General features: G+C 71.1%; 1 protein-coding gene across 7 annotated transcripts in view; it reads right to left on the bottom strand.

The window, feature by feature from the left end:
• LOC138761450 (uncharacterized) overlaps positions 1-25316 on the bottom strand; it is a 108902-nt gene extending 83586 nt beyond the window's left edge. For all 7 annotated transcript variants that reach the window (XM_069933625.1, XM_069933629.1, XM_069933622.1 and 4 more), the window contains exon 1: positions 25167-25316. The gene's annotated coding sequence lies outside the window, so the exon portion shown is untranslated. The remainder of the gene's footprint in view (positions 1-25166) is intronic.
• Positions 25317-25534: the final 218 nt, after the last annotated feature.

The following is a 25534-nucleotide window of genomic DNA, read 5'->3' as shown; positions in this document are numbered from 1 at the left end:
TGGGTGGGAGGGAAGTGAAGAGGGGAGCCCGCTGGGGTGGGAAGGGGAGGTGAAGAGGGGAGCCTGCTGGGGTAGGGGAGGAGGTGAAGAGGGGAGCCCGCTGGGGTAGGGGAGGAGGTGAACAGGGGAGCTCAATGGGGTAGGGGAGGAGGTGAAGTGGGGAGCCTGCTGGGGTGGGAAGGAGGTGAAGAAGGGAGCCCGCTGGGGTGGGTGGGAAGGAGGTGAAGAGGGGAGCCCGCCGAGGTGGGTGGGAGGGAGGTGAAGAGGGGAGCCCGCCGGGTTGGGAGAGAGGGAGGTGAAGAGGGGAGCCCGCCGGGGTGGGCGAGGAGGTGAAGAGGGGAGCCCGCCGGGGTGGGCGAGGAGGTGAAGAGGGGAGCCCGCTGGGGTGGGCGAGGTGGTGAAGAGGGGAACCCACTGGGGTGGGGGGGAGGTGAAGGGAGCCCGCTGGGGTAGGGGAAGTGGTGAAGAGGGGAGCCCGCTGGGGTGGGGGGGGGGAGCTGAAGAGGGGAGCCGGCTGGGGTGGGGGGGGGGAGCTGAAGAGGGGAGCCCGCTGGGGTGGGGGGGTGGGAGGTGAAGAGGGGAGCCCGCTGGGGTGGGGGGGGTGGGAGGTGGAGAGGGGAGCCCGCTGGGGTGGGGGGAGGTGAAGAGGGGAGCCCGCTGGGGTGAGGGGGAGGTGAAGAGGGGAGCCCGCTGGGGTGGGGGGGGAGGTGAAGAGGGGAGCCCGCCGGAGTGGGTGGGAGGGTGGTGAAGTGGGGAGCCCGCCGGAGTGGGTGGGAGGGAGGTGAAGTGGGGAGCCCGCCGGAGTGGGTGGGAGGGAGGTGAAGTGGGGAGCCCGCCGGAGTGGGTGGGAGGAGTGGAAGAGGGGAGCCCGCCGGAGTGGGTGGGAGGGAGGTGAAGAGGGGAGCCCGCTGGGATGGGTGGGAGGGAAGTGAAGAGGGGAGCCCGCTGGGGTGGGTGGAAGGGAACTGAAGAGGGGAGCCCGCTGGGGTGGGTGGGAGGGAAGTGAAGAGGGGAGCCCGCTGGGGTGGGTGGGAGGGAAGTGAAGAGGGGAGCCCGCTGGGGTGGGTGGGAGGGAAGTGAAGAGGGGAGCCCGCTGGGGTGGGTGGGAGGGAAGTGAAGAGGGGAGCCCGCTGGGGGGGGCGGAGGAGAGGAGGGGAGCCCGCTGGGGGGGGGGGGGGGTGGTGAAGAGGGGAGTCCGCCGGGGTGGGTGTGTTGAAGAGGGGAGCCCGCCGGGTTGGGAGAGATGGAGATGAAGAGGGGAGCCCGCTGGGGTGGTCGAGGAGGTGAAGAGGGGAGCCAGCTGGGGTGGTCGAGGAGGTGAAGAGGGGAGCCCGCTGGGGTGAGCGAGGAGGTGAAGAGGGGAGCCCGCTGGGGTGGGGGGAGGTGAAGAGGGGAGCCCGCTGGGGTGGGGGGGGAGGTGAAGAGGGGAGCCCGCTGGGGTGGGGGGGAGGTGAAGAGGGGAGACCGCTGGGGTGGGGGGGGGAGGTGAAAAGGGGAGCCCGCTGGGGGGGGGGGAGGTGAGGAGGGCAGCCCGCTGGGGGGGGGGGGGGGTGGTGAAGAGGGGAGTCCGCCGGGGTGGGTGTGAAGGTGTTGAAGAGGGGAGCCCGCCGGGTTGGGAAGAGAGGAGAGATGAAGAGGGGAGCCCGCTGGGGTGGTCGAGGAGGTGAAGAGGGGAGCCCGCTGGGGTGGTCGAGGAGGTGAAGAGGGGAGCCCGCTGGGGTGGGCGAGGAGGTGAAGAGGGGAGCCCGCTGCTGTGGGCGAGGAGCTGAAGAGGGGATCCCACTGGGGTAGGGGAGGTGGTAAAGCGGGGAGCAAGCTGGGGTGGGGAGAGGTGAAGAGGGGAGCCCGCTGGGGTGGGGGGGAGGTGAAGAGGGGAGCCCGCTGGGGTGGGGGGGAGGTGAAGAGGGGAGCCCGCTGGGGTGGGGGGGAGGTGAAGAGGGGAGCCCGCTGGGGTGGGGGGGGAGGTGAATAGGGGAGCCCACTGGGGTGGGGGGAAAGTTGAAAAGTGGAGCCTGCTGGGGTGGGGGGGGAAGGGGAAGAGGGGAGCCCAGTGGGGTGGGGGGAAATGGGAAGAGGGGAGCCCACTGTGGTGGGGGGTGATGAAGAGGGGAGCCCGCCGGGGTGTGTGGGAGAGAGGTGAAGAGGGGAACCCGCCGGGGTGTGTGGGAGGGAGGTGAAGAGGGGAACCCGCCGGGGTGGGGGGAGGGAGGTGAAGAGGGGAGCCCAATGGGGTGGTGGGGGAGGTGAAGAGCGAAGCGCACCGGTGTGGGTGGGAGGGACGTGAAGAGCGGAGCCCGCCGGGGTGGGTGAGGTGAAATGGGGAGCCCGCCGGGGTGGGTGAGGTAAAATGGGGAGCCCGCCGGGGTGGGTGGGAGGGAGATGAAGAGGGGAGCCCGCCAGAGTGGGTGGGAGGGAGGTGAAGTGGGGAGCCCGCCGGAGTGGGTGGGAGGGAGGTGAAGTGGGGAGCCCGCCGGAGTGGGTGGGAGGGAGGTGAATTGGGGAGCCCGCCGGAGTGGGTGGGAGGAGTGGAAGAGGGGAGCCCGCCGGGTTGGGTGGGAGGGAAGTGAAGAGGGGAGCCCGCTGGGGTGGGTAGGGGAGGTGAAGAGGGGAGCCTGCTGGGGTAGGGGAGGAGGTGAAGAGGGGAGCCCGCTGGGGTAGGGGAGGAGGTGAACAGGGGAGCTCAATGGGGTAGGGGAGGAGGTGAAGTGGGGAGCCTGCTGGGGTGGGAGGGAGGTGAAGAAGGGAGCCCGCTGGGGTGGGTGGGAAGGAGGTGAAGAGGGGAGCCCTCCGGGGTGGGTGGGAGGGAGGTGAAGAGGGGAGCCCGCCGAGGTGGGTGGGAGGGAGGTGAAGAGGGGAGCCCGCCGGGTTGGGAGAGAGGGAGGTGAAGAGGGGAGCCCGCAGGGGTGGGCGAGGAGGTGAAGAGGGGAGACCGCTGGGGTGGGCGAGGAGGTGAAGAGGGGAGCCCGCTGGGGTGGGCGAGGTGGTGAAGAGGGGAACCCACTGGGGTGGGGGGAGGTGAAGGGAGCCCGCTGGGGTAGGGAAGTGGTGAAGAGGGGAGCACGCTGGGGTAGGGGGGGGGGGAGCTGAAGAGGGGAGCCCGCTGGGGTGGGGGGGGGAGCTGAAGAGGGGAGCCCGCTGGGGTGGGGGGGGTGGGAGGTGAAGAGGGGAGCCCGCTGGGGTGGGGGGGGTGGGAGGTGGAGAGGGGAGCCCGCTGGGGTGGGGGGAGGTGAAGAGGGGAGCCCGCTGGGGTGAGGGGGAGGTGAAGAGGGGAGCCCGCTGGAGTGGGGGGGGAGGTGAAGAGGGGAGCCCGCTTGGGTGGGGGGGGAGGTGAAGGCGGGGAGCCCGCTGGGGTGGGAGGGGGAGGTGAAGAGGGGGAGCCCGCTGGGTGGGGGGGGGAGGTGAAGAGGCGAGCCCGCTGGGGTGGATGGGAGGGAGGTGAAGAGGGGAGCCCGCCGGTGAGGGCGGGATGGAGGTGAAGAGGGAAGCCAACAGGGGTGGGCGGGAGGGAGGAGAAGAGGGGAGCCCGCCGGGGTGGGTGGGAGGGAGGTGAAGAGGTGAGCCTGCCGGAGTGGGTGAGAAAGAGGTGAAGAAGGGAGCCCGCCGGGCTGGGAGGGAGAGAGGTTAAGAGGTGAGCCCGCAGGGGAGGGGGGTGATGAAGAGGGGAGACAGTGGGGTGGGGGGATGAGGTGAAGAGGGTAACCAGATGCAGTGGGGGGGGGGGGGAGGCAAAGAAAGAAGCACACTGGGGTGGGTAAGAAGGTGAAGAGGGGAGCCCGCAAGGGTAGGGGAGGTGATGAAGAGGGCAGCCTGCTGGGGTGGGGCAGGAGTTGAAGAAGGGAGCCCAATGGGGTGGTGGGGGAGGTGAAGAGCAAAGCCCGCCGGTGTGGGTGGGAGGGACGTGAAGAGCGGAGCCCGCCGGGGTGGGTTAGGTGAAATGGGGAGCCCGCCGGGGTGGGAGGGAGGGAGGTGAAGAGGGGAGCCCGCCGGGGTGGGTGGGAGGGAGTTGAAGAGGGGAGCCCGCCGGGTTGGGTGGGAGGGAAGTGAAGAGGGGAGCCCGCTGGGGTGGGTAGGGGAGGTGAAGAGGGGAGCCTGCTGGGGTAGGGGAGGAGGTGAAGAGGGGAGCCCGCTGGGGTGGGGGGGGAGGTGAGGAGGGGAGCCCGCTGGGGTGGGGGGGGAGGTGAGGAGGGGAGCCCGCTGGGGTGGGGGGGGAGGTGAGGAGGGGAGCCCGCTGGGGTGGGGGGGGAGGTGAAGAGCAAAGCCCGCCGGTGTGGGTAGGAGGGACGTGAAGAGCGGAGTCCGCCGTGGTGGGTGAGGTGAAATGGGGAGCCTGCCGGGGTGGGAGGGAGGGAGGGAGGTGAAGAGGAGAGCCCGCCGGGGTGGGTGGGAGGGAGTTGAAGAGGGGAGCCCGCCGGGGTGGCTGGGTGGGAGGTGAAGAGGCCAGCCCGCCGGGTTGGTGGGAGGGAGGTGAAGAAGCGAGGCCGCCGGGGGTGGGTGGGAGGGAGGTGAAGAGGGGAGCCCGCCGGAGTGGGTGGGAGGGAGGTGAAGTGGGGAGCCCGCCGGAGTGGGTGGGAGGGAGGTGAAGTCGGGAGCCCGCCGGAGTGGGTGGGAGGAGTGGAAGAGGGGAGCCCGCCGGAGTGGGTGTGAAGGTGTTGGAGGGGAGCCCGCCGGGTTGGGAGAGAGGGAGGTGAAGAGGGGAGCCCGCTGGGGTGGTCGAGGAGGTGAAGAGGGGAGCCCGCTGGGGTGGTCGAGGAGGTGAAGAGGGGAGCCCGCTGGGGTGGGCGAGGAGGTGGAGCCCGCTGCTGTGGGCGAGGAGCTGAAGAGGGGAGCCCACTGGGGTGGGGCGGAGGTGAAGGGAGCCCACTGGGGTAGGGGAGGTGGTAAAGCGGGGAGAAAGCTGGGGTGGGGGAGGTGAAGAGGGGAGCCCGCTGGGGTGGTGGGGAGGTGAAGAGGGGAGCCCGCTGGGGTGGGGGGAAAGTTGAAAAGTGGAGCCTGCTGGGGTGGGGGGGGAAGGGGAAGAGGGGAGCCCGCTGGGGTGGATGGGATGGAGGTGAAGAGGGGAGCCCGCCGGTGAGGGCGGGATGGAGGTGAAGAGGGAAGCCAACAGGGGTGGGCGGGAGGGAGGAGAAGAGGGGAGCCCGCCGGGGTGGGTGGGAGGGAGGTGAAGAGGTGAGCCTGCCGGAGTGGGTGAGAAAGAGGTGAAGAAGGGAGCCCGCCGGGCTGGGAGGGAGAGAGGTTAAGAGGTGAGCCCGCAGGGGAGGGGGGTGATGAAGAGGGGAGACAGTGGGGTGGGGGGATGAGGTGAAGAGGGTAACCAGATGCAGTGGGGGGGGGGGAGGCAAAGAAAGAAGCACACTGGGGTGGGTAAGAAGGTGAAGAGGGGAGCCCGCAAGGGAAGGGGAGGTGATGAAGAGGGCAGCCTGCTGGGGTGGGGGAGGAGGTGAAGAGGGGAGCCCAATGGGGTGGTGGGGGAGGTGAAGAGCAAAGCCCGCCGGTGTGGGTAGGAGGGACGTGAAGAGCGGAGGTCCGCCGTGGTGGGTGAGGTGAAATGGGGAGCCTGCCGGGGTGGGAGGGAGGGAGGGAGGTGAAGAGGAGAGCCCGCCGGGGTGGGTGGGAGGGAGTTGAAGAGGGGAGCCCGCCGGGGTGGCTGGGTGGGAGGTGAAGAGGCCAGCCCGCCGGGTTGGTGGGAGGGAGGTGAAGAAGCGAGGCCGCCGGGGGTGGGTGGGAGGGAGGTGAAGAGGGGAGCCCGCCGGAGTGGGTGGGAGGGAGGTGAAGTGGGGAGCCCGCCGGAGTGGGTGGGAGGGAGGTGAAGTCGGGAGCCCGCCGGAGTGGGTGGGAGGAGTGGAAGAAGGGAGCCCGCTGGAGTGGGTGGGAGGGAGGTGAAGAGGAGAGCCCCCTGGGATGGGTGGGAGGAAGAGGGGAGCCCGCTGGGGTGGGTGGGAGGGAAGTGAAGAGGGGAGCCCGCTGGGGTGGGTGGGAGGGAAGTGAAGAGGGGAGCCCGCTGGGGTGGGTGGGGAAGAGGGGAGCCTGCCGGGGAGGGTGGGAGGCAGGTGAAGAGGGGAGCCCGCCGGGGTGGGTGGGTGGGAGGTGAAGAGGCCAGCCCGCCGGGGTTGGTGGGAGGGAGGTCAAGTAGCGAGCCCGCCGGGGTGGGTGGGAGGGAGGTGAAGAGGAGAGCCCGCCGGAGTGGGTGGGAGGGAGGTGAAGTGGGGAGCCCGCCGGAGTAGGTGGGAGGAGTGGAAGAGGGGAGCCAGCCGGGTTGGGTGGGAGGGAAGTGAAGAGGGGAGCCCGCTGGGGTGGGTGGCGGAGGTGAAGAGGGGAGCCTGCTGGGGTAGGGGAGGAGGTGAAGAGGGGAGCCCGCTGGGGTAGGGGAGGTGGTGAACAGGGGACCTCAATGGGGTAGGGGAGGAGGTGAAGTGGGGAGCCTGCTGGGGTGGGAGGGAGGTGAAGAAGGGAGCCCGCTGGGGTGGGTGGGAAGGAGGTGAAGAGCGGAGCCCGCCGGGGTGGGTTGGAGGGAGGTGAAGAGGGGAGCCCTCCGGGGTGGGTGGGAGGGAGGTGAAGAGGGGAGCCCGCCGAGGTGGGTGGGAGGGAGGTGAAGAAGGGAGCCCGTCGGGGTGGGTGTGAAGGTGTTGGAGGGGAGCCCGCCGGGTTGGGAGAGAGGGAGGTGAAGAGGGGTCGCCGGGTTGGGAGAGAGGGAGGTGAAGAGGGGAGCCCGCTGGGGTGGTCGAGGAGGTGAAGAGGGGAGCCCGCTGGGGTGTCGAGGAGGTGAAGAGGGGAGCCCGCTGGGGTGGGGCGAGGAGGTGGAGCCCGCTGCTGTGGGCGAGGAGCTGAAGTGGGAGCCCACTGGGGTGGGGCGGAGTGAAGGGAGCCCACTGGGGTAGGGGAGGTGGTAAAGCGGGGAGAAAGCTGGGGTGGGGGAGGTGAAGAGGGGAGCCCGCTGGGGTGGTGGGGAGGTGAAGAGGGGAGCCCGCTGGGGTGGGGGAAAGTTGAAAAGTGGAGCCTGCTGGGGTGGGGGGGGAAGGGGAAGAGGGGAGCCAGTGGGGTGGGGGGAAATGGGAAGAGGGGAGCCCACTGTGGTGGGGGGTGATGAAGAGGGGAGCCCGCCGGGGTGTGTGGGAGAGAGGTGAAGAGGGAACCCGCCGGGGTGTGTGGGAGGGAGGTGAAGAGGGGAACCCGCCGGGGTGGGGGGAGGGAGGTGAAGAGGGGAGCCCAATGGGGTGGTGGGGGAGGTGAAGAGCGAAGCGCACCGGTGTGGGTGGGAGGGACGTGAAGAGCGGAGCCCGCCGGGGTGGGTGAGGTGAAATGGGGAGCCCGCCGGGGTGGGTGAGGTAAAATGGGGAGCCGCCGGGGTGGGAGGGAGGGAGGTGAAGAGAGGAGCCCGCCGGGGTGGGTGGGTGGGAGGTGAAGAGGCCAGCCTGCCGGGGTTGGTGGGAGGGAGGTCAAGAAGCGAGCCCGCTGGGGTGGGTGGGAGGGAGGTAAAGAGGGGAGCCGCCGGAGTGGGTGGGAGGGAGGTGAAGTGGGGAGCCCGCCGGAGTGGGTGGGAGGAGTGAAGAGGGGAGCCCGCCGGGTTGGGTGGGAGGGAAGTGAAGAGGGGAGCCCGCTGGGGTGGGAAGGGGAGGTGAAGAGGGGAGCCTGCTGGGGTAGGGGAGGAGGTGAAGAGGGGAGCCCGCTGGGGTAGGGGAGGAGGTGAACAGGGAGCTCAATGGGGTAGGGGAGGAGGTGAGTGGGGAGCCTGCTGGGGTGGGAAGGAGGTGAAGAAGGGAGCCCGCTGGGGTGGGTGGGAAGGAGGTGAAGAGGGGAGCCCGCCGAGGTGGGTGGGAGGGAGGTGAAGAGGGGAGCCCGCCGGGTTGGAGAGAGGGAGGTGAAGAGGGGAGCCCGCCGGGGTGGGCGAGGAGGTGAAGAGGGGAGCCCGCCGGGGTGGCGAGGAGGTGAAGAGGGGAGCCCGCTGGGGTGGGCGAGGTGGTGAAGAGGGGAACCCACTGGGGTGGGGGGGAGGTGAAGGGAGCCCGCTGGGGTAGGGGAAGTGGTGAAGAGGGGAGCCCGCTGGGGTGGGGGGGGGGGAGCTGAAGAGGGGAGCCGGCTGGGGTGGGGGGGGGGAGCTGAAGAGGGGAGCCCGCTGGGGTGGGGGGGGTGGGAGGTGAAGAGGGGAGCCCGCTGGGGTGGGGGGGGTGGAGGTGGAGAGGGGAGCCCGCTGGGGTGGGGGGAGGTGAAGAGGGGAGCCCGCTGGGTGAGGGGGAGGTGAAGAGGGGAGCCCGCTGGGGTGGGGGGGGAGGTGAAGAGGGGAGCCCGCCGGAGTGGGTGGGAGGGTGGTGAAGTGGGGAGCCCGCCGGAGTGGGTGGGAGGGAGGTGAAGTGGGGAGCCCGCCGAGTGGGTGGGAGGGAGGTGAAGTGGGGAGCCCGCCGGAGTGGGTGGGAGGAGTGGAAGAGGGGAGCCCGCCGGAGTGGGTGGGAGGGAGGTGAAGAGGGAGCCCGCTGGGATGGGTGGGAGGGAAGTGAAGAGGGGAGCCCGCTGGGTGGGTGGAAGGGAACTGAAGAGGGGAGCCCGCTGGGGTGGGTGGGAGGGAAGTGAAGAGGGGAGCCCGCTGGGGTGGGTGGGAGGGAAGTGAAGAGGGGAGCCCGCTGGGGTGGGTGGGAGGGAAGTGAAGAGGGGAGCCCGCTGGGGTGGGTGGGAGGGAAGTGAAGAGGGGAGCCGCTGGGGGGGGGCGGAGGAGAGGAGGGGAGCCCGCTGGGGGGGGGGGGGTGGTGAAGAGGGGAGTCCGCCGGGGTGGGTGTGTTGAAGAGGGAGCCCGCCGGGTTGGGAGAGATGGAGATGAAGAGGGGAGCCCGCTGGGGTGGTCGAGGAGGTGAAGAGGGGAGCCAGCTGGGGTGGTCGAGGAGGTGAAGAGGGGAGCCCGCTGGGGTGAGCGAGGAGGTGAAGAGGGGAGCCCGCTGGGGTGGGGGGAGGTGAAGAGGGGAGCCCGCTGGGGTGGGGGGGAGGTGAAGAGGGGAGCCCGCTGGGGTGGGGGGGAGGTGAAGAGGGGAGACCGCTGGGGTGGGGGGGGGAGGTGAAAAGGGGAGCCCGCTGGGGGGGGGGGAGGTGAGGAGGGCAGCCCGCTGGGGGGGGGGGGTGGTGAAGAGGGGAGTCCGCCGGGGTGGGTGTGAAGGTGTTGAAGAGGGGAGCCCGCCGGGTTGGGAGAGAGAGAGATGAAGAGGGGAGCCCGCTGGGGTGGTCGAGGAGGTGAAGAGGGGAGCCCGCTGGGGTGGTCGAGGAGGTGAAGAGGGGAGCCCGCTGGGGTGGGCGAGGAGGTGAAGAGGGGAGCCCGCTGCTGTGGGCGAGGAGCTGAAGAGGGGATCCCACTGGGGTAGGGGAGGTGGTAAAGCGGGGAGCAAGCTGGGGTGGGGAGAGGTGAAGAGGGGAGCCCGCTGGGGTGGGGGGGAGGTGAAGAGGGGAGCCCGCTGGGGTGGGGGGGGAGGTGAAGAGGGGAGCCGCTGGGGTGGGGGGGAGGTGAATAGGGGAGCCCGCTGGGGTGGGGGGGGAGGTGAATAGGGGAGCCCACTGGGGTGGGGGGAAAGTTGAAAAGTGGAGCCTGCTGGGGTGGGGGGGAAGGGGAAGAGGGGAGCCCAGTGGGGTGGGGGGAAATGGGAAGAGGGGAGCCCACTGTGGTGGGGGGTGATGAAGAGGGGAGCCCGCCGGGGTGTGTGGGAGAGAGGTGAAGAGGGGAACCCGCCGGGGTGTGTGGGAGGGAGGTGAAGAGGGGAACCGCCGGGGTGGGTGGGTGGGAGGTGAAGAGGCCAGCCTGCCGGGGTGGTGGGAGGAGGTCAAGAAGCGAGCCCGCTGGGGTGGGTGGGAGGGAGGTAAAGAGGGGAGCCCGCCGGAGTGGGTGGGAGGGAGGTGAAGTGGGGAGCCCGCCGGAGTGGGTGGGAGGAGTGGAAGAGGGGAGCCCGCCGGGTTGGGTGGGAGGGAAGTGAAGAGGGGAGCCCGCTGGGGTGGGAAGGGGAGGTGAAGAGGGGAGCCTGCTGGGGTAGGGGAGGAGGTGAAGAGGGGAGCCCGCTGGGGTAGGGGAGGAGGTGAACAGGGGAGCTCAATGGGGTAGGGAGGAGGTGAAGTGGGGAGCCTGCTGGGGTGGGAAGGAGGTGAAGAAGGGAGCCCGCTGGGGTGGGTGGGAAGGAGGTGAAGAGGGGAGCCCGCCGAGGTGGGTGGGAGGGAGGTGAAGAGGGGAGCCCGCCGGGTTGGGAGAGAGGGAGGTGAAGAGGGGAGCCCGCCGGGGTGGGCGAGGAGGTGAAGAGGGGAGCCCGCCGGGGTGGGCGAGGAGGTGAAGAGGGGAGCCCGCCGGGGGTGGGCGAGGTGGTGAAGAGGGGAACCCACTGGGGTGGGGGGGAGGTGAAGGGAGCCCGCTGGGGTAGGGGAAGTGGTGAAGAGGGGAGCCCGCTGGGGTGGGGGGGGGGGAGCTGAAGAGGGGAGCCGGCTGGGGTGGGGGGGGGGAGCTGAAGAGGGGAGCCCGCTGGGGTGGGGGGTGGGAGGTGAAGAGGGGAGCCCGCTGGGGTGGGGGGGGTGGGAGGTGGAGAGGGGAGCCCGCTGGGTGGGGGGAGGTGAAGAGGGGAGCCCGCTGGGGTGAGGGGGAGGTGAAGAGGGGAGCCCGCTGGGGTGGGGGGGGAGGTGAAGAGGGGAGCCCGCCGGAGTGGGTGGGAGGGTGGTGAAGTGGGGAGCCCGCCGGAGTGGGTGGGAGGGAGGTGAAGTGGGAGCCCGCCGGAGTGGGTGGGAGGGAGGTGAAGTGGGGAGCCCGCCGGAGTGGGTGGGAGGAGTGGAAGAGGGAGCCCGCCGGAGTGGGTGGGAGGGAGGTGAAGAGGGGAGCCCGCTGGGATGGGTGGGAGGGAAGTGAAGAGGGGAGCCCGCTGGGGTGGGTGGAAGGGAACTGAAGAGGGGAGCCCGCTGGGGTGGGTGGGAGGGAAGTGAAGAGGGGAGCCCGCTGGGGTGGGTGGGAGGGAAGTGAAGAGGGAGCCCGCTGGGGTGGGTGGGAGGGAAGTGAAGAGGGGAGCCCGCTGGGGTGGGTGGGAGGGAAGTGAAGAGGGGAGCCCGCTGGGGGGGGCGGAGGAGAGGAGGGGAGCCCGCTGGGGGGGGGGGGGGGTGGTGAAGAGGGGAGTCCGCCGGGGTGGGTGTGTTGAAGAGGGGAGCCCGCCGGGTTGGGAGAGATGGAGATGAAGAGGGGAGCCCGCTGGGGTGGTCGAGGAGGTGAAGAGGGGAGCCAGCTGGGGTGGTCGAGGAGGTGAAGAGGGGAGCCCGCTGGGGTGAGCGAGAGGAGTGAAGAGGGGAGCCCGCTGGGGTGGGGGGAGGTGAAGAGGGGAGCCCGCTGGGGTGGGGGGGGAGGTGAAGAGGGGAGCCCGCTGGGTGGGGGGGAGGTGAAGAGGGGAGACCGCTGGGGTGGGGGGGGGAGGTGAAAAGGGGAGCCCGCTGGGGGGGGGGGAGGTGAGGAGGGCAGCCCGCTGGGGGGGGGGGGGTGGTGAAGAGGGGAGTCCGCCGGGGTGGGTGTGAAGGTGTTGAAGAGGGGAGCCCGCCGGGTTGGGAGAGAGAGAGATGAAGAGGGGAGCCCGCTGGGGTGGTCGAGGAGGTGAAGAGGGGAGCCCGCTGGGGTGGTCGAGGAGGTGAAGAGGGGAGCCCGCTGGGGTGGGCGAGGAGGTGAAGAGGGGAGCCCGCTGCTGTGGGCGAGGAGCTGAAGAGGGGATCCCACTGGGTAGGGGAGGTGGTAAAGCGGGGAGCAAGCTGGGTGGGGAGAGGTGAAGAGGGGAGCCCGCTGGGGTGGGGGGGAGGTGAAGAGGGGAGCCCGCTGGGGTGGGGGGGAGGTGAAGAGGGGAGCCCGCTGGGGTGGGGGGGAGGTGAAGAGGGGAGCCCGCTGGGGTGGGGGGGGAGGTGAATAGGGGAGCCCACTGGGGTGGGGGGAAAGTTGAAAAGTGGAGCCTGCTGGGGTGGGGGGGGAAGGGGAAGAGGGGAGCCCAGTGGGGTGGGGGGAAATGGGAAGAGGGGAGCCCACTGTGGTGGGGGGTGATGAAGAGGGGAGCCCGCCGGGGTGTGTGGGAGAGAGGTGAAGAGGGGAACCCGCCGGGGTGTGTGGGAGGGAGGTGAAGAGGGGAACCCGCCGGGGTGGGGGGAGGGAGGTGAAGAGGGGAGCCCAATGGGGTGGTGGGGGAGGTGAAGAGCGAAGCGCACCGGTGTGGGTGGGAGGGACGTGAAGAGCGGAGCCCGCCGGGGTGGGTGAGGTGAAATGGGGAGCCCGCCGGGTGGGTGAGGTAAAATGGGGAGCCCGCCGGGGTGGGTGGAGGGGAGATGAAGGGGGAGCCCGCCAGAGTGGGTGGGAGGGAGGTGAAGTGGGGAGCCCGCCGGAGTGGGTGGGGGGGAGGTGAAGTGGGGAGCCCGCCGGAGTGGGTGGGAGGGAGGTGAATTGGGGAGCCCGCCGGACGTGGGTGGGAGGAGTGGAAGAGGGGAGCCCGCCGGGTTGGGTGGGAGGGAAGTGAAGAGGGGAGCCCGCTGGGGTGGGTAGGGGAGGTGAAGAGGGGAGCCTGCTGGGGTAGGGGAGGAGGTGAAGAGGGGAGCCGCTGGGGTAGGGGAGGAGGTGACAGGGGAGCTCAATGGGGTAGGGGAGGAGGTGAAGTGGGGAGCCTGCTGGGGTGGGAGGGAGGTGAAGAAGGGAGCCCGCTGGGGTGGGTGGGAAGGAGGTGAAGAGGGGAGCCCTCCGGGGTGGGTGGGAGGGAGGTGAAGAGGGGAGCCCGCCGAGGTGGGTGGGAGGGAGGTGAAGAGGGGAGCCCGCCGGGTTGGGAGAGAGGGAGGTGAAGAGGGGAGCCCGCAGGGGTGGGCGAGGAGGTGAAGAGGGGAGACCGCTGGGGTGGGCGAGGAGGTGAAGAGGGGAGCCCGCTGGGGTGGGCGAGGTGGTGAAGAGGGGAACCCACTGGGGTGGGGGGGAGGTGAAGGGAGCCCGCTGGGGTAGGGGAAGTGGTGAAGAGGGGAGCACGCTGGGGTAGGGGGGGGGAGCTGAAGAGGGGAGCCCGCTGGGGTGGGGGGGGGAGCTGAAGAGGGGAGCCCGCTGGGGTGGGGGGGGTGGGAGGTGAAGAGGGAGCCCGCTGGGGTGGGGGGGTGGGAGGTGGAGAGGGGAGCCCGCTGGGGTGGGGGAGGTGAAGAGGGGAGCCGCTGGGGTGAGGGGGAGGTGAAGAGGGGAGCCCGCTGGAGTGGGGGGGGAGGTGAAGAGGGGAGCCCGCTTGGGTGGGGGGGGAGGTGAAGGCGGGGAGCCCGCTGGGGTGGGAGGGGGAGGTGAAGAGGGGGAGCCCGCTGGGTGGGGGGGGGAGGTGAAGAGGCGAGCCCGCTGGGGGTGGATGGGAGGGAGGTGAAGAGGGGAGCCCGCCGGTGAGGGCGGGATGGAGGTGAAGAGGGAAGCCAACAGGGGTGGGCGGGAGGGAGGAGAAGAGGGGAGCCCGCCGGGGTGGGTGGGAGGGAGGTGAAGAGGTGAGCCTGCCGGAGTGGGTGAGAAAGAGGTGAAGAAGGGAGCCCGCCGGGCTGGGAGGGAGAGAGGTTAAGAGGTGAGCCCGCAGGGGAGGGGGGTGATGAAGAGGGGAGACAGTGGGGTGGGGGGATGAGGTGAAGAGGGTAACCAGATGCAGTGGGGGGGGGGGGAGGCAAAGAAAGAAGCACACTGGGGTGGGTAAGAAGGTGAAGAGGGAGCCCGCAAGGGTAGGGGAGGTGATGAAGAGGGCAGCCTGCTGGTGGGGCAGGAGTTGAAGAAGGGAGCCCAATGGGGTGGTGGGGGAGGTGAAGAGCAAAGCCCGCCGGTGTGGGTGGGAGGGACGTGAAGAGCGGAGCCCGCCGGGGTGGGTTAGGTGAAATGGGGAGCCCGCCGGGGTGGGAGGGAGGGAGGTGAAGAGGGGAGCCCGCCGGGGTGGGTGGGAGGGAGTTGAAGAGGGGAGCCCGCCGGGTTGGGTGGGAGGGAAGTGAAGAGGGGAGCCCGCTGGGGTGGGTAGGGGAGGTGAAGAGGGGAGCCTGCTGGGGTAGGGGAGGAGGTGAAGAGGGGAGCCCGCTGGGGTGGGGGGGGAGGTGAGGAGGGGAGCCCGCTGGGGTGGGGGGGGAGGTGAGGAGGGGAGCCCGCTGGGGTGGGGGGGGAGGTGAGGAGGGGAGCCCGCTGGGGGGGGGGGGGTGGTGAAGAGGGGGAGTCCGCCGGGGTGGGTGTGAAGGTGTTGAAGAGGGGAGCCCGCCGGGTTGGGAGAGATGGAGATGAAGAGGGGAGCCCGCTGGGGTGGTCGAGGAGGTGAAGAGGGAGCCCGCTGGGGTGGTCGAGGAGGTGAAGAGGGGAGCCGCTGGGGGTGGTCGAGGAGGTGAAGAGGGAGCCCGCTGGGGTGAGCGAGGAGGTGAAGAGGGGAGCCCGCTGGGGTGAGCGAGGAGGTGAAGAGGGGAGCCCGCTGGGGTGAGCGAGGAGGTGAAGAGGGGAGCCCGCTGGGGTGAGCGAGGAGGTGAAGAGGGGAGCCCGCTGGGTGGGGGAGGTGAAGAGGGGAGCCCGCTGGGGTGGGGGGGAGGTGAAGAGGGGAGCCCGCTGGGGTGGGGGGGGTGGTGAAGGGGGGATCCCGCTGGGGTGGGGGAGGGAAGAGGTGAAGAGGGGAGCCCGCTGGGGTGGGGGGGAGGTGAAGAGGGGAGCCCGCTGGGGTGGGGGGGAGGTGAAGAGGGGAGCCCGCTGGGGTGGGGGGGAGGTGAAGAGGGGAGCCCGCTGGGGTGGGGGGGAGGTGAAGAGGGGAGCCCGCTGGGGTGGGGGGGAGGTGAAGAGGGGAGCCCGCTGGGGTGGGGGGGGGAAAGTTGAAAAGTGGAGCCTGCTGGGGTGGGCGGGGAAGAGGGGAGCCCAGTGGGGTGGGGGGAAATGGGAAGAGGGGAGCCCACTGTGGTGGGGGGTGATGAAGAGGGGAGCCCGCCGGGGTGTGTGGGAGAGAGGTGAAGAGGGGAACCCGCCGGGGTGTGTGGGAGGGAGGTGAAGAGGGGAACCCGCCGGGGTGGGGGGAGGGAGGTGAAGAGGGGAGCCCAATGGGGTGGTGGGGGAGGTGAAGAGCGAAGCCCGCCGGTGTGGGTGGGAGGGACGTGAAGAGCGGAGCCCGCCGGGGTGGGTGAGGTGAAATGGGGAGCCCGCCGGGGTGGGTGAGGTGAAATGGGGAGCCCGCCGGGGTGGGTGAGGTGAAATGGGGAGCCCGCCGGGGTGGGTGAGGTGAAATGGGGAGCCCGCCGGGGTGGGTGAGGTGAAATGGGGAGCCCGCCGGGGTGGGTGAGGTGAAATGGGGAGCCCGCCGGGGTGGGTGAGGTGAAATGGGGAGCCCGCCGGGGTGGGTGAGGTGAAATGGGGAGCCCGCCGGGGTGGGTGAGGTGAAATGGGGAGCCCGCCGGGGTGGGTGAGGTGAAATGGGGAGCCCGCCGGGGTGGGTGAGGTGAAATGGGGAGCCCGCCGGGGTGGGTGAGGTGAAATGGGGAGCCCGCCGGGGTGGGTGAGGTGAAATGGGGAGCCCGCCGGGGTGGGTGAGGTGAAATGGGGAGCCCGCCGGGGTGGGTGAGGTGAAATGGGGAGCCCGCCGGGGTGGGTGAGGTGAAATGGGGAGCCCGCCGGGGTGGGTGAGGTGAAATGGGGAGCCCGCCGGGGTGGGTGAGGTGAAATGGGGAGCCCGCCGGGGTGGGTGAGGTGAAATGGGAGCCGCCGGGGTGGGTGAGGTGAAATGGGGAGCCCGCCGGGGTGGGTGGGTGGGAGGTGAAGAGGCCAGCCCGCTGGGGTTGGTGGGAGGGAGGTGAAGAAGCGAGCCCTCCGGGGTGGGTGGTATGGAGGTGAAGAAGGGAGCCCGTTGGGATGGGTGGGAGGGAAGTGAAGAGGGGAGCCCGCTGGGGTGGGGGGAGGGAGGTGAAGAGGGGAGCCCAATGGGGTGGGAGGGAGGTGAAGAAGGGAGCCCGCCGGGGTGGGTGAGGTGAAATGGGGAGCCCGCCGGGGTGGGAGGGAGGGAGGTGAAGAGGGGAGCCAGCCGGGGTGGGTGGGTGGGAGGTGAAGAGGCCAGCCCGCCGGGGTTGGTGGGAGGGAGGTGAAGAAGCGAGCCTGCCGGGGTGGGTGGGAGGGAGGTGAAGAGGGGTGGGTGGGAGGGAGGTGAAGAGGGGTGGGTGGGAGGGAGGTGAAGAGGGGAGTCCGCCGGGGTGGGTGGGACGGAGGTGAAGAGGAGAGCCCGCCGGGGTGGGAGGGAGGGAGATGAAGAGTGGAGCCCGCCGGGGTGGGTGGGAGGGAGGTGAAGAGGGGAGACCTCCGGGGTGGGTGGGAGGGAGGTGAAGAGGGGAGCCCGCCGGGGTGGGTGGGAGCGAGGTGAAGAGGGGAGCCCGCCGGGGTGGGTGTGAAGGTGTTGAAGAGGGGAGCCCGCCGGGTTGGGAGAGAGGGAGGTGAAGAGGGGTGCCCGCTGGGGTGGGCGAGGAGGTGAAGAGGAGAGCCCGCTGGGGTGGGCGAGGAGGTGAAGAGGAGAGCCCGCTGGGGTGGGCGAGGAGGTGAAGAGGGGAGCCCGCTGGGGTGGGCGACGAGGTGAAGAGGGGAGCCCACTGGGGTGGGGGGGAGGTGAAGGGAGCCCGCTGGGGTAGGGGAGGTGGTGAAGAGGGGAGCACGCTGGGGTGGGGGCGGGGGGGGGGAGGTGAAGGGAGCCCGCTGGGGTGTGGGGGGATGTGAAGAGGGGAGCCCGCTGGGGTGGGGGGGGGGATGTGAAGAGGGGAGCCCGCTGGGGTGGGGGGGGGATGTGAAGAGGGGAGCCCGCTGGGGTGGGGGGAGGTGAAGAGGGGAGCCCGCTGGGGTGGGGGGAGGTGAAGAGGGGAGCCCGCTGGGGTGGGGGGAGGTGAAGAGGGGAGCCCGCTGGGGTGGGTGGGAGGGAAGTGAAGTGGGGAGCCCGCTGGGGTGGGGGGGGGGAGGTGAAGAGTGGAGCCCGCTGGGGTGGGGGGGGCGGAGGTGAAGAGTGGAGCCCGCTGGGGTGGGGGGGGGGGGGAGGTGAAGAGGGGAGCCCGCTGGGGTAGGGGAGGAGGTGAAGAGGGGAGCCCGCTGGGGTGGGGGGGGTGGTGAAGGGGGGATCCCGCTGGGGTGGGGGAGGGAAGAGGTGAAGAGGGGAGCCCGCTGGGGTGGGGGGGAGGTGAAGAGGGGAGCCCGCTGGGGTGGGGGGGAGGTGAAGAGGGGAGCCCGCTGGGGTGGGGGGGAGGTGAAGAGGGGAGCCCGCTGGGGTGGGGGGGAGGTGAAGAGGGGAGCCCGCTGGGGTGGGGGGGAGGTGAAGAGGGGAGCCCGCTGGGGTGGGGGGGAGGTGAAGAGGGGAGCCCGCTGGGGTGGGGGGGGAGGTGAAGAGGGGAGCCCGCTGGGGTGGGGGGAAAGTTGAAAAGTGGAGCCTGCTGGGGTGGGCGGGGAAGGGGAAGAGGGGAGCCCAGTGGGGTGGGGGGAAATGGGAAGAGGGGAGCCCACTGTGGTGGGGGGTGATGAAGAGGGGAGCCCGCCGGGGTGTGTGGGAGAGAGGTGAAGAGGGGAACCCGCCGGGGTGTGTGGGAGGGAGGTGAAGAGGGGAACCCGCCGGGGTGGGGGGAGGGAGGTGAAGAGGGGAGCCCAATGGGGTGGTGGGGGAGGTGAAGAGCGAAGCCCACCGGTGTGGGTGGGAGGGACGTGAAGAGCGGAGCCCGCCGGGGTGGGTGAGGTGAAATGGGGAGCCCGCCGGGGTGGGTGAGGTGAAATGGGGAGCCCGCCGGGGTGGGTGAGGTGAAATGGGGAGCCCGCCGGGGTGGGTGAGGTGAAATGGGGAGCCCGCCGGGGTGGGTGAGGTGAAATGGGGAGCCCGCCGGGGTGGGTGAGGTGAAATGGGGAGCCCGCCGGGGTGGGTGAGGTGAAATGGGGAGCCCGCCGGGGTGGGTGAGGTGAAATGGGGAGCCCGCCGGGGTGGGTGAGGTGAAATGGGGAGCCCGCCGGGGTGGGTGAGGTGAAATGGGGAGCCCGCCGGGGTGGGTGAGGTGAAATGGGGAGCCCGCCGGGGTGGGTGAGGTGAAATGGGGAGCCCGCCGGGGTGGGTGAGGTGAAATGGGGAGCCCGCCGGGGTGGGTGAGGTGAAATGGGGAGCCCGCCGGGGTGGGTGAGGTGAAATGGGGAGCCCGCCGGGGTGGGTGAGGTGAAATGGGGAGCCCGCCGGGGTGGGTGAGGTGAAATGGGGAGCCCGCCGGGGTGGGTGAGGTGAAATGGGGAGCCCGCCGGGGTGGGTGAGGTGAAATGGGGAGCCCGCCGGGGTGGGTGAGGTGAAATGGGGAGCCCGCCGGGGTGGGTGAGGTGAAATGGGGAGCCCGCCGGGGTGGGTGAGGTGAAATGGGGAGCCCGCCGGGGTGGGTGAGGTGAAATGGGGAGCCCGCCGGGGTGGGTGGGTGGGAGGTGAAGAGGCCAGCACGCTGGGGTTGGTGGGAGGGAGGTGAAGAAGCGAGCCCTCCGGGGTGGGTGGTATGGAGGTGAAGAAGGGAGCCCGTTGGGATGGGTGGGAGGGAAGTGAAGAGGGGAGCCCGCTGGGGTGGGGGGAGGGAGGTGAAGAGGGGAGCCCAATGGGGTGGGAGGGAGGTGAAGAAGGGAGCCCGCCGGGGTGGGTGAGGTGAAATGGGGAGCCCGCCGGGGTGGGAGGGAGGGAGGTGAAGAGGGGAGCCAGCCGGGGTGGGTGGGTGGGAGGTGAAGAGGCCAGCCCGCCGGGGTTGGTGGGAGGGAGGTGAAGAAGCGAGCCTGCCGGGGTGGGTGGAGGGAGGTGAAGAGGGGTGGGTGGGAGGGAGGTGAAGAGGGGTGGGTGGGAGGGAGGTGAAGAGGGGAGTCCGCCGGGGTGGGTGGGACGGAGGTGAAGAGGAGAGCCCGCCGGGGTGGGAGGGAGGGAGATGAAGAGTGGAGCCCGCCGGGGTGGGTGGGAGGGAGGTGAAGAGGGGAGACCTCCGGGGTGGGTGGGAGGGAGGTGAAGAGGGGAGCCCGCCGGGTTGGGAGAGAGGGAGGTGAAGAGGGGAGCCCGCTGGGGTGGGCGAGGAGGTGAAGAGGAGAGCCCGCTGGGGTGGGCAAGGAGGTGAAGAGGAGAGCCCGCTGGGGTGGGCGAGGAGGTGAAGAGGGGAGCCCGCTGGGGTGGGCGACGAGGTGAAGAGGGGAGCCCACTGGGGTGGGGGGGAGGTGAAGGGAGCCCGCTGGGGTAGGGGAGGTGGTGAAGAGGGGAGCACGCTGGGGTGGGGACGGGGGGGGGAGGTGAAGGGAGCCCGCTGGGGTGTGGGGGGATGTGAAGAGGGGAGCCCGCTGGGGTGGGGGGGGGATGTGAAGAGGGGAGCCCGCTGGGGTGGGGGGGGGATGTGAAGAGGGGAGCCCGCTGGGGTGGGGGGAGGTGAAGAGGGGAGCCCGCTGGGGTGGGGGGAGGTGAAGAGGGGAGCCCGCTGGGGTGGGTGGGAGGGAAGTGAAGTGGGGAGCCCGCTGGGGTGGGGGGGGGGGAGGTGAAGAGTGGAGCCCGCTGGGGTGGGGGGGGCGGAGGTGAAGAGTGGAGCCCGCTGGGGTGGGGGGGGGGAGGTGAAGAGGGGAGCCCGCTGGGGTAGGGGAGGAGGTGAAGAGGGGAGCCCGCTGGGGTGGGGGGGGGAGGTGAAGAGGGGAGCCCGCTGGGGTAGGGGAGAACGTGAAGAGGGGGAGCCCGCTGGGGTAGGGGAGAAGGTGAAGTGGGTAGCCCGCTGGGGTAGGGGAGGAGGTGAAGAGCGGAGCCCGCTGGGGTAGGGGAGGAGGTGAAGAGAGGAGCCCGCTGGGATAGGGGAAGAGGTGAAGAGGGGAGCCCGCTGGGATAGGGGAGGAGGTGAAGAGGGGAGCCCGCTGGGGTAGGAGGGAGGTGAAGAAGGGAGCCCGCCGGGGTGGGTGAGGTGAAATGGGGAGCCCGCCGGGGGTGGGAGCGAGGGAGGTGAAGAGAGGAGCCAGCCGGGGTGGGTGGGTGGGAGGTGAAGAGGCCAGCCCGCCGGGGTTGGTGGGAGGGAGGTGAAGAAGCGAGCCCGCCGGGGTGGGTGGGAGGAAGGTGAAGAGGGGAGTCCGCCGGGGTGGGTGGGAGGAAGGTGAAGAGGGGAGCCCGCCGGAGTGGGTGGGAGGAGGGGATGAGGGGAGCCTGCCGGGGTGGGTGGGAGGGAGGTGAAGAGGGGAGCCCGCTGGGATGGGTGGGAGGGAAGTGAAGAGGGGAGCCCGCTGGGGTGGGGGGGGAGGTGAAGAGGAGAGCCCGCCGGGGTGGGGGGGAGGGAGGTGAAGAGGAGAGCCCGCCGGGGTGGGAGGGAGGGAGATGAAGAGGAGAGCCCGCCGGGGTGGGTGGGAGAGAGGTGAAGAGGGAAGGCAACAGGGGTGGGCGGGAGGGAGGAGAAGAGGGGAGCCCGCCGTGGTGGGTGGGAGGGAGGTGAAGAGGAGAGCCCGCTGGGGTGGGGGGTGATGAAGAGGGGAGACAGTGGGGTGGGGGGGTGAGGTGAAGAGGGTAACCAGATGCAGTGGGGGGGGGGAGAGGCAAAGAAAGAAGCCCGCTGGGGTGGGGAAGGAGGTGAAGAGGGGAGGCCGCAAGGGTAGGGGAGGTGATGAAGAGGAGAGCCTGCTGGGGTGGGGGAGGAGGTGAAGAGGGGAGCCCAATGGGGTGGTGGGGGTGGTGAAGAGAGAAGCCCGCCGGTTTGGGTGGGAGGGACGTGAAGAGCGGAGCCCGCCGGGGTGGGTGAGGTGAAATGGGGAGCCCACCGGGGTGGGAGGAAGGGAGGTGAAGAGGGGAGCCCGCCGGGGTGGGTGGGAGGGAGTTGAAGAGGGGAGCCCGCCAGTGTGGGTGGGAGGGAGGTGAAGAGGGGAGCCTGCCGGGGTGGGTGTGAAGGTGTTGAAGAGGGGAGCCCGCCGGGGTGGGCGAGGAGGTAAAGAGGGGAGCCCGCTGGAGTGGGCGAGGAGGTGAAGAGGGGAGCCCGCTGGGGTGGGCGAGGAGGTGAAGAGGGGAGCCCGCTGGGGTGGGCGAGGAGGTGAAGAGGGGAGCCCTCCGGGGTGGGCGAGGAGGTGAAGAGGGGAGACCTCCGGGGTGGGTGGGAGGGAGGTGAAGAGGGGAGCCCGCCTGGGTGGGTGGGAGGGAGGTGAAGAGGGGAGCCCGCCGGGGTGGGTGTGAAGGTGTTGAAGAGGGGTGCCCGCCGGGTTGGGAGAGAGGGAGGTGAAGAGGGGAGCCCGCCGGGGTGGTCGAGGAGGTGAAGAGGGGAGCCCGCTGGGGTGGGCGAGGAGGTGAAGAGGGGAGCCCGCTGGGGTGGGCGAGGAGGTGAAGAGGGGAGCCCTCCGGGGTGGGCGAGGAGGTGAAGAGGGGAGCCCGCTGGGGTGGCCGAGGAGTTGAAGAGGGGAGCCCGCTGGGGTTGGTGGGAGGGAGGTGAAGAAGCGAGCCCTCCGGGGTGGGTGGTATGGAGGTGAAGAAGGGAGCCCGTTGGGATGGGTGGGAGGGAAGTGAAGAGGGGAGCCCGCTGGGGTGGGGGGAGGGAGGTGAAGAGGGGAGCCCAATGGGGTGGGAGGGAGGTGAAGAAGGGAGCCCGCCGGGGTGGGTGAGGCGAAATGGGAGCCCGCCGGGGTGGGAGGGAGGGAGGTGAAGAGGGGAGCCAGCCGGGGTGGGTGGGTGGGAGGTGAAGAGGCCAGCCCGCCGGGGTGGGTGGGAGGGAGGTGAAGAAGCGAGCCTGCAGGGGTGGGTGGGAGAGAGGTGAAGAGGGGTGGGTGGGAGGGAGGTGAAGAGGGGTGGGTGGGAGGGAGGTGAAGAGGGGTGGGTGGGAGGGAGTTGAAGAGGGGTGGGTGGGAGGGAGGTGAAGAGGGGAGTCCGCCGGGGTGGGTGGGACGGTGGTGAAGAGGAGAGCCCGCCGGGGTGGGAGGGAGGGAGATGAAGAGTGGAGCCCGCCGGGGTGGGTGGGAGGGAGGTGAAGAGGGGAGACCTCCGGGGTGGGTGGGAGGGAGGTGAAGAGGGGAGCCCGCCGGGGTGGGTGGGAGGGAGGTGAAGAGGGGAGCCTGCCGGGGTGGGTGTGAAGGTGTTGAAGAGGGGAGCCCGCCGGGTTGGGAGAGAGGGAGGTGAAGAGGGGAGCCCGCTGGGGTGGGCGAGGAGGTGAAGAGGAGAGCCCGCTGGGGTGGGCGAGGAGGTGAAGAGGGGAGCCCACTGGGGTGGGGGGGAGGTGAAGGGAGCCCGCTGGGGTAGGGGAGGTGGTGAAGAGGGGAGCACGCTGGGGTGGGGGCGGGGGGGGGAGGTGAAGGGAGCCCGCTGGGGTGGGGGGAGGTGAAGAGGGGAGCCCGCTGGGGTGGGGGGAGGTGAAGAGGGGAGCCCGCTGGGGTGGGGGGGAGGTGAAGAGGGGAGCCCGCTGGGGTGGGGGGGAGGTGAAGGGGGGAGCCCGCTGGGGTGGGGGGGAGGTGAAGGGGGGAGCCGCTGGGGTGGGGGGGAGGTGAAGGGGGGAGCCCGCTGGGGTGTGGGGGGATGTGAAGAGGGGAGCCCGCTGGGGTGGGGGGGAGGGAAGTGAAGTGGGGAGCCCGCTGGGGTGGGGGGGGGGGAGGTGAAGAGTGGAGCCCGCTGGGGTGGGGGGGGCGGAGGTGAAGAGTGGAGCCCGCTGGGGTGGGCGAGGAGGTGAAGAGGGGAGCCCTCCGGGGTGGGCGAGGAGGTGAAGAGGGGAGACCTCCGGGGTGGGTGGGAGGGAGGTGAAGAGGGGAGCCCGCCGGGGTGGGTGGGAGGGAGGTGAAGAGGGGAGCCCGCCGGGGTGGGTGTGAAGGTGTTGAAGAGGGGTGCCCGCCGGGTTGGGAGAGAGGGAGGTGAAGAGGGGAGCCCGCCGGGGTGGTCGAGGAGGTGAAGAGGGGAGCCCGCTGGGGTGGGCGAGGAGGTGAAGAGGGGAGCCCGCTGGGGTGGGCGAGGAGGTGAAGAGGGGAGCCCTCCGGGGTGGGCGAGGAGGTGAAGAGGGGAGCCCGCTGGGGTGGCCGAGGAGTTGAAGAGGGGAGCCCACTGGGGTGGGCGAGGAGGTGAAGAGGGGAGCCCGCTGGGGTGGGGGAGGAGGTGAAGAGGGGAGTCCGCTGGGGTGGTGGGGGGGGAGGTGAAGAGGGGAGCCCGCTGGGGTAGGAAAGAAGGTGAAGAGAGGAGCCCGCTGGGGTAGGGGAGGAGGTGAAGAGGGGAGCCCGCTGGGGTAGGGGAGGAGGTGAAGAGGGGAGCCCGCTGGGGTAGGGGAGGAGGTGAAGAGGGGAGCCCGCTGGGGTAGGGAAGGAGGTGAAGAGGGGAGCCCGCTGGGGTGGGAGGGAGGTAAAGGGAGCCCGCCGGGGTGGGGGGTGATGAAGAGGGGAGACAGTGGGGTGGGGGGGTGAGGTGAAAAGGGTAACCAGATGCAGTGGGGGGGGGGAGGCAAACAAAGAAGCCCGCTGGGGTGGGGAAGGAGATGAAGAGGGGAGCCGCAAGGGTAGGGGAGGTGATGAAGATGGGAGCCTGCTGGGGTGGGGGAGGAGGTGGAAGAGGGGAGCCCAATGGGGTGGTGGGGGAGGTGAAGAGCGAAGCCCGCCGGTGTGGGTGGGAGGGACGTGAAGAGCGGAGCCCGCCGGGGTGGATGTGGTGAAATGGGGAGCCCGCCAGGGTGGGAGGGAGGGAGGTGAAGAGGGGAGCCCGCCGGGGTGGGAGGGAGGGAGGTGAAGAGGGGAGCCCGCCAGTGTGGGGTGGGAGGGAGGTGAAGAGGGGAGCCTGCCAGGGTGGGTGTGAAGGTGTTGAAGAGGGGAGCCCGCCGGGTTGGGAGAGAGGGAGGTGAAGAGCGGAGCCCGCCGGGGTGGGCGAGGAGGTGAAGAGGGGAGCCCGCCGGGGTGGGCGAGGAGGTGAAGAGGGAGCCGCTGGGGTGGGCGAGGAGGTGAAGAGGGGAGCCCGCTGGGGTGGGCGAGCGAGGTGAAGAGGGGAGCCCGCTGGGGTGGGCGAGGAGGTGAAGAGGGGAGCCCGCTGGGGTGGGCGAGGAGGTGAAGAGGGGAGCCGCTGGGGTGGGCGAGGAGGTGAAGAGGGGAGCCCACTGGGGTGGGGGGGAGGTGAAGGGAGCCCGCTGGGTAGGGGAGGTGGTGAAGAGGGGAGCACGCTGGGGTAGGGGAGGTGGTGAAGAGGGGAGCACGCTGGGGTGGGGGAGGTGAAGAGGGGAGCCCGCTGGGGTGGGGGGAGGTGAAGAGGGGAGCCCGCTGGGGTGGGGGGAGGTGAAGAGGGGAGCCCGCTGGGGTGGGCGAGGAGGTGAAGAGGGGAGCCCGCTGGGGTGGGCGAGGAGGTGAAGAGGGGAGGCCCGCTGGGGTGGGCGAGGAGGTGAAGAGGGGAGCCCGCTGGGGTGGGCGAGGAGGTGAAGAGGGGAGCCCGCTGGGGTGGGCGAGGAGGTGAAGAGGGGAGCCCGCTGGGTGGGCGAGGAGGTGAAGAGGGGAGCCCGCTGGGGTGGGCGAGGAGGTGAAGAGGGGAGCCCGCTGGGGTGGGCGAGGAGGTGAAGAGGGGAGCCCGCTGGGGTGGGCGAGGAGGTGAAGAGGGGAGCCCGCTGGGGTGGGCGAGGAGGTGAAGAGGGGAGCCCGCTGGGGTGGGCGAGGAGGTGAAGAGGGGAGCCCGCTGGGGTGGGCGAGGAGGTGAAGGGGGAGCCCGCTGGGGTGGGCGAGGAGGTGAAGAGGGGAGCCCACTGGGGTGGGGGGGAGGTGAAGGGAGCCCGCTGGGGTAGGGGAGGTGGTGAAGAGGGGAGCACGCTGGGGTGGGGGGGGGGGAGGTGAAGAGGGGAGCCCGCTGGATGGGGGGAGGTGAAGAGGGGAGCCCGCTGGGATGGGGGGAGGTGAAGAGGGGAGCCCGCTGGGATGGGGGGAGGTGAAGAGGGGAGCCCGCTGGGGTGGGGGGAGTGAAGAGGGAGCCCGCTGGGTTGGGGTTGGTGAAGTGAGCCCACTGGGTAGGGGAGGTGGTGAAGAGGGCAGCCTGCTAGGGTGGGGGAGGAGGTGAAGAGGGGAGCCCGCTGGGGTGGGGGGGGAAGGTGAAGAGGGGCGGCCGCGTGGGGTGGGGGAGGAGGTGAAGAGTGGACGCCGCTGGGGGTGGGGGAGGAGGTTGGTGGGGAGCCCGCTGGGGTGGGGGGGTGGAGTTGAAGAGGGGAGCCCGCTGGGGTGGGAGGGGAGCCCGCTGGGATGGGGAGGGTGGGGTAACGTGCTGGTGCAGGAAGACTGGGCGATACTCTACCTGGAGTGAAGGCTCCACGGGTGCCCGAGGATGGCTCTCCCGCCTCTCTGACCGCCCAGTCCAGTCCCGGTTCCGACTCACCGTCACGCGGCCGCGCGCTCGCGCGCACACGTACGCACCCCTCACCGCACTTTTCCCTCACTTCACTTCCTGCCGGCGCCACGCGAACTGCAGGGGCTTTCCCATTGGCCCGCCTTACGTCGGGTAGTGCGCGATTTCGGAATAACCCGGCACCGGCGCCCGCCGCCGACCAATCGGCGAGTTCCTCTCAGGGCCGTCGGCCGCCGAGGTGTTCCAGCCCCACGGAGCGGCGGGGCCAAGCACAGGGAGCGGCGGTCGCCATGGAGACGGCCCATCGAAGTCGGTAA

Source organism: Narcine bancroftii, chromosome 4 (genome assembly GCF_036971445.1).
Source record: "Narcine bancroftii isolate sNarBan1 chromosome 4, sNarBan1.hap1, whole genome shotgun sequence".
Taxonomy (NCBI): domain Eukaryota; kingdom Metazoa; phylum Chordata; class Chondrichthyes; order Torpediniformes; family Narcinidae; genus Narcine; species Narcine bancroftii.
The sequence above is the reverse complement of the archived record's forward strand: the minus strand, read 5'-3'. Positions and strand labels throughout refer to the sequence as shown.